The sequence below is a fragment of the Dendrobates tinctorius genome, unplaced genomic scaffold (assembly GCF_039654945.1).
Source record: "Dendrobates tinctorius isolate UK_male_01 unplaced genomic scaffold, ASM3965494v1 ptg000177l, whole genome shotgun sequence".
Lineage (NCBI taxonomy): Eukaryota > Metazoa > Chordata > Amphibia > Anura > Dendrobatidae > Dendrobates > Dendrobates tinctorius.
Genome location: NW_027361844.1, coordinates 18,658,258 through 18,665,602, shown reverse-complemented (window position 1 = coordinate 18,665,602; position 7,345 = coordinate 18,658,258). Strand labels below are relative to the sequence as shown.

The 7,345-nt window shown below is 38.2% G+C and overlaps 1 long non-coding RNA gene across 1 annotated transcript; it reads left to right on the top strand.

Moving 5' to 3' along the window:
* Window positions 1-5,424: 5,424 nt before the first annotated feature.
* On the top strand, window positions 5,425-6,672 carry LOC141054196 (uncharacterized). Its single transcript, XR_012221376.1, has 2 exons — window positions 5,425-5,646; window positions 5,809-6,672. It is a non-coding gene; the product is annotated as an uncharacterized lncRNA (long non-coding RNA).
* Window positions 6,673-7,345: the final 673 nt, after the last annotated feature.

Here is a 7,345-nt window from a genome sequence, read left to right as displayed (position 1 = left end):
ACCAGTTTGTGGATGGGAAATGACGGGACCTTTCAAAACATTAGCACACTGAGCACATTGTAAACATGGAAAAGTGCCCTTTCTCTGTGTTTGGAGAAAACTCTGTCTAGAAACTTTGATAGAAGAGCCAATATCTGCTCGAACAATTTTATCCTTCAGATTTCGAGGTCTCCTAAAACACGGAAGAAAAGGAACTTGAAATTCGGAAACATCAGGAAAACTATTCCCAAGTGTAGACCAATGTTTACGAATTTTCTTATGAAGTCTGTACATAAATGGGTGGAACGTGTGGACGAGCGGAATCCTAGAGCCCTTCATGGATTTGCTACGGGAATGCTCATTATCTCGACATTTCCTAAGTAAATGACGGGGATAACCCCTTTCCACAAATTTCCCTTCCATGTTATCTAGTTGTACAGAACATTGCTGGGGATCACTAACTATCCTTCTAACTCTATCAAATTGTGAGATTGGAATGGACTTCTTAACCGCCCTTGGATGGCAACTCCTATATGCCAATAAGTTATTACGATCTGTTGCCTTCGTAAACAAATCGAAAGACAAATTACCAGAGGAATCCTGTATAACTTTAGTATCCAAAAAACTAATCTCAGTTGTGTGATAATCCAGAGAAAACGTCAATTCAGGCCAAACGTCATTAAGATAAACATGAAATTCCTCTAGTGAGTTCAATGAGCCATTCCAGAGGCAAAATACATCATCGATGTATCTACGCCATAATAGGCAATGAGATTGATATTCTCTATGTACATATATATGTTCAGATTCAAAAAAAGCCATGAAACAGTTGGCATAAGGAGGGGCCATATGTGATCCCATGGCTGTACCTTGTACTTGAAGAAAAAAAGAATCCTCAAAAAGAAAAAAATTCTCCGTTAATACCAATTTCACTAAATCCATCAGAAAATTAATAGCATTCTGTTCCATCTGAGACCCTTCCAACATGAGTCTAATTGCCCTCATACCCTTCTCATGTTGTATTGAAGTATATAAACTATTCACATCGAAGGTCACGAGTAAAGTGCCCTTAGGTAGCGGACCAATCTCATGAATAGTATCCAAAAAGGCCCCTGTATCCAAAAGGAAAGAAGAAGTATTCTTAACTAGTGGAGTAAGCACCTTCTCCAAAAGTTGAGACAGTGGGGATAATAAGGAATCGGTCGATGCCACTATAGGTCTACCCGGAGGGTTATTAAGCCGTTTGTGTATCTTTGGTAGTGTGTAGAAAACGGGAATAATCGGATCTACTTTAGTTAAAAATTCCTTCGTCTTCTTATCTATTATACCTTCCCTCAATGCACACGTCAAAATACCCTCAATCTTAACCTGAATGGATGATGTGGGATTATGGGGTAGAGGTAAATAGACTTCCCTATTCATGAGTTGTGACAAAATTTCATTACGGTAAGCCAATCGATCCATAACAACAACAGCTCCGCCTTTATCAGCGGGTTTTATAATTATCTCACGATCATCAATTAAAGTATGTAAGGCAATACGTTCCGCCTGACTCAGATTAGTACGATATTTTAACTCACCTCTAATAATCTGTCTGGTATATAGAGAAACTTCCTTATCTATCAATGAAATAAAGGTCTCAATCGGTGGAATATTCTTAGGTGGACTAAAGTTACTTTGTAACCTGAGGCCCAAATCGGCAATATTAATCGGTCTTTTAATCTGTTCAAATGTCCTTGAAGAAACTGGAGCCTGTGTACTAAAGTAAGCCTTTAATCTAAGGTTCCTATAGAACCTCTGTAGATCAAGATCTAATTGAAAGGTATTAAATTTGTATGTAGGACAAAAAGATAACCCTTTCTGTAACAGACTTATTTGTAAGGGATCAAGAGACTTTGATGAAATGTTGACAACCAAATTGGCTAAATTACCTGAGTCTTCATGTTCATTGCACGACGATTGGTGTCTGTAGCATTGGCCCCCCCTCCTCGTCCTTTTCTGAGATTGTATCCCTTGTCTTGGCCTAAAAAAGAAGACCTGCCAGAATTTGTTCTCTCGTTGTCCGAACTTGAGGCTGAGGAGCCATCCGTGAATCTGTAATTGCAATAATTTGGACGAGAGTAGCCCATAGAGCCCTGCCATCTATAAACTTTCTTCTGCAGGTAATCCTGTGTGTCCCAAATAAACTTTTGGCGCTTACGTTTCTCAGTCTCTTGTCTAAAAATGTTCAGACTCTCAGAGCGATTATTAATAGTCTCGAACTCTTCTTTAGATAATGTATCCTTCAGTTGTCTCTCAATATTCACTACCTTCTCTTGTCCAATCTTTATGTCCTTATTTAAATGTTCAAGAGTCAATGCCATCAAATCCAAGGAACATTTATTCAAGATCTTCTCAAATTTTTCACAAAACTCAGTATTATTCTGAAATAGAGTAGGTCGCAGTGACACCCTAAGGCCTCTTGGGATCCTCTGCGTTCGAATATATTCAGCTATAGTAGCACTATGTAACTCCAGACCTATGAGATGTCTGGATTCTCTTTCCAAATCTCGTGTCTTGTATTCACTACCAGACACCTGCAAAAATTCACTTGATGTAGTAACTTGTGAAACTATGTCTGCCACTTCCGTCTCATTAAATGAGAAACTATTGGCGGACATTTCCAAAAAATATCAATATCAATTCCTCTTCAAGAAACCAGTAGAGATGGGTGCTCGTGCATATGGTCAGAAACAGTCTTATTATAAGGCACGTCACTCCGATGTATGGAGGCGGGGTGCACAGAAACAGGGATACCAATCCCAATATATATGAATAAATATGAAATCCGGCACTCCCAATTGCAGAAAAAATAATTTTCGTTTTATTCACAGCTTTAATTTTCCACAAGACAATAAATATGTAACGTTTCGGTCCTTAAGATGGACCTTCTTCAGACTAGACATCATATAACAGAAAAAAAACAGAAAAAAATAATTACCAACACCTGAAAAATACAACATACATCACCAAAAAAAGAAAAGAACTGGTTTCCCTAATGGGACAAAGATCAGATAAGTCATATCTGATATCGTGTTACATAGAATGACAAGTTGCTCACAAGTGAGTTTAATACACTTGAACCATAGCATATATAAGAATATCAAAAATACTTTGTCATAGTAGAATTCATTATTCTCTGTAAAAAATAGATCACATAAACTTACAAAACATGGTAATAATGAAAATAGAAAAGGAACCAAGGTTTAGAAGGGGTACGCAAGTACTTAATGTTCAATACTAGAAAAGTTCATCTGAAAAACAATATATATAATAATAATTTGAAATAAAAAGTGTATTGAATAATACTACAGAAAAATAATGATGGCACAAAAAACCTTATATTGAAAATGGTCTCATCAATATCCACAAAGAAAACCCCATGGGCCAAGATAGCAAAAAGTAAATCTATCATACCAAGATATAAAGAGATAAATAGCAATGCACAGTACTCTCATGAAATATCAATCATATCGCTTACCAAGTGGAGCTGTGAAGAGACACCAAATGAAAATCGGCGCTATCCAGTATATATCATATCATTATGAAAAGGAGCGCTGAGCCCACCTGCCTCAAGCCTGCAATAAATACCCGACCAGAGTGCGTCCTGCATAACACCTGTGTGAGGGCTAGCAGGAGAAGACCGGAAGAAAGCTGAATGAACCGCTCCGTGAAGCGCAAACAGGAAGTACATCATCCAAGATGGCCGCGGACCGGAAGTGGTCAGTGAAACGCTTAGTGCCATTCAGTGAGATTAAATTCATGTAGATCACGGTGTCCGCCCAACGCTGAGTGGCGTGAGGATTTAAGGGATACATGTGTAGATTCATTAGTGAATTCCAGGGTGTCCGGATGTTCTAGGCGGCGTGATCGAATCGTAAGAGAACACTAAGAGAGACAATATGAAATATATATACTTCAATACAACATGAGAAGGGTATGAGGGCAATTAGACTCATGTTGGAAGGGTCTCAGATGGAACAGAATGCTATTAATTTTCTGATGGATTTAGTGAAATTGGTATTAACGGAGAATTTTTTTCTTTTTGAGGATTCTTTTTTTCTTCAAGTACAAGGTACAGCCATGGGATCACATATGGCCCCTCCTTATGCCAACTGTTTCATGGCTTTTTTTGAATCTGAACATATATATGTACATAGAGAATATCAATCTCATTGCCTATTATGGCGTAGATACATCGATGATGTATTTTGCCTCTGGAATGGCTCATTGAACTCACTAGAGGAATTTCACGTTTATCTTAATGACGTTTGGCCTGAATTGACATTTACTCTGGATTATCACACAACTGAGATTAGTTTTTTGGATACTAAAGTTATACAGGATTCCTCTGGTAATTTGTCTTTTGATTTGTTTACGAAGGCAACAGATCGTAATAACTTATTGGCATATAGGAGTTGCCATCCAAGGGCGGTTAAGAAGTCCATTCCAATCTCACAATTTGATAGAGTTAGAAGGATAGTTAGTGATCCCCAGCAATGTTCTGTACAACTAGATAACATGGAAGGGAAATTTGTGGAAAGGGGTTATCCCCGTCATTTACTTAGGAAATGTCGAGATAATGAGCATTCCCGTAGCAAATCCATGAAGGGCTCTAGGATTCCGCTCGTCCACATGTTCCACCCATTTATGTACAGACTTCATAAGAAAATTCGTAAACATTGGTCTATACTTGGGAATAGTTTTCCTGATGTTTCCGAATTTCAAGTTCCTTTTCTTCCGTGTTTTAGGAGACCTCGAAATCTGAAGGATAAAATTGTTCGAGCAGATATTGGCTCTTCTATCAAAGTTTCTAGACAGAGTTTTCTCCAAACACAGAGAAAGGGCACTTTTCCATGTTTACAATGTGCTCAGTGTGCTAATGTTTTGAAAGGTCCCGTCATTTCCCATCCACAAACTGGTGCAGAAATCCCTATTAAGGGATTCTACACCTGTGATTCTAAATTCGTTGTGTATGCAATAAAATGTCCATGTGGCAAGTTATATGTGGGGGAGACGACGCAAAGCATAAAAGACAGGATATCACATCATAAGTCTGACATTCGTTGTGGGCGACATCATTTACCTATTCCTTTTCATTTTCATGCTATGGGGCATACTATAGCTCAATTGAGGTACCTTGTACTTGAACAAGTCCCGACACATAGGAGGGGTGGTAATCAGGTTAGGAGTTTGAGGCTTAGGGAGGCGTTTTGGATTCATTCTCTGCAAACTATGGAACCTAAAGGGTTAAATAGAGAATACGATGTTGTGGGCTTATGTTAGTCGGCCTATTCCTTTTTTATGATATCTTTCTTATTCTCTACAGCATCAACAACCACACTAGAAATGATCCTGAGAAGGGGTATGGTTGATCAAGTACTTAGTAATTTTCAAAGATTCTTAACCCTCCGTCAGGCGCAATAGATCTGACAGGCACACAGTAATTAGTTTCACTTCTCTCTCCTTGCCCACTTATCAGAAAACCCCACCCCTCCTAGTTATCTCCTGACTCTACAGGCTCTGTGAACCCTGATATCACAGTGACTCAGCAGACCTTCTAGTGAGCAGATATCAACACTTTGGCTTCTCAGGCACATTGCGCCTGATTTCAACACAAATTGAAAGGTTAGTATTTTCTTTTTTTATTCATCACGATTGTGTATTTAGCTTGTTTTATGAAGGATTAATGCTAAGTTAGTGTACATAAGTACTGTTTTCTTAGACAAAAGGAGGGTGGCTTCTAAGGCACATTGCGCCCTAACACAAACTCTTTCTCTCTTGCTTCAGATTTTCTGCTGCAATGGCCAGAAAACAGTATGATTCATCTAAACCCCTTCATTTAGAAGAAATGAAGATTTTTTTGTTAGAAGATGATGAGGAAGAACCAGCAGTAACTGAGGATTTAGAGGAATCTAGTGACATTTCATCTGAAGATGAGGTAGCAGAATGTAACACTGATTCTGGAACAGAGCAGGATGGTGATGACACTGATACAGAGGAAACAGACACAGATCTAGCTTATTATTTGGGCAAAGATAAAAATACAAAGTGGAACAAAAAGGCACCCAAGAACAAACAGCGCAGAGAATCCCACAATATTATTACACACCTTCCTGGAGTTATTGGAAGTGCTAGAAAAGCTAAAACTGCAGTGGAATGTTGGAGTATTCTAATTACAGATAGCATGTTGGAAACTATTGTTCGGTTCACTAACCAGTATATTGACACAATCAAAGAGCAATTCTCCAGAGAGAGGGACATCAAAAACACTGATGTGATTGAACTCAAGGCGCCTTCTAAAAGACGCAGTTGTACTACCTGCTCATTTGTATCTGGTTTCAGAAGGCTTTCTAAATATGACTGCAAAATATGTAAAGAATCAATCTGCCTTTCCCATGCAACTTTCGTCTGCCAGCCTTGCTTTTCTAAGTGTACCTGTGCTGCTTCTGCTGCAATTGAAACCACTGAAGATGAGTAGAAAATAATTAAGTAACATCTAAGAGCAATATCCTTTAAGTTTTTTTCCATAATTTTATATTTAAGCAATAGTTAAGTAAAGATAACTGGAGCCTATTTGGCGGTACTACCGAAAAGTGGTACTTTTAGTTTTAATAAGTTTATGGTTAATAAATGTTTTTTTTTTGCATCTGATTTGGTGTAATCTCTTTTAATACATTCCTATGAAGGTCACTGACTACTTCTATAGTCCTGAAATTGAAATATGTAGCTACTATAGGTGGTTTTCTGACCTGTGCTTGTCAGGCACATTGCGCATGAACTGAGGAGAATCTATATTGCGCCTGATGGAGGGTTAATTTTTAATTTTAATTATTAATTTTTTATTAATTTTTATTATTTTTCTATTGTTATTTATTTTTTTCAGAAAATGCTAATGTTGGGCTATTGTTGCATTTATGACGAGATTTAATGATAGACGTGGCATTTTTTTCATCTTATGTTGTTTATTGAGCCTTTTTATTTAGTTTTTTTATATTTATCTTTTCTTTTTTTGTTTATATTTCATATTGTCTCTCTTAGTGTTCTCTTACGATTCGATCACGCCGCCTAGAACATCCGGACACCCTGGAATTCACTAATGAATCTACACATGTATCCCTTAAATCCTCACGCCACTCAGCGTTGGGCGGACACCGTGATCTACATGAATTTAATCTCACTGAATGGCACTAAGCGTTTCACTGACCACTTCCGGTCCACGGCCATCTTGGATGATGTACTTCCTGTTTGCGCTTCATGGAGCGGTTCACTCAGCTTTCTTCCGGTCTTCTCCTGCTAGCCCTCACACATGTGTTATGCAGGACGC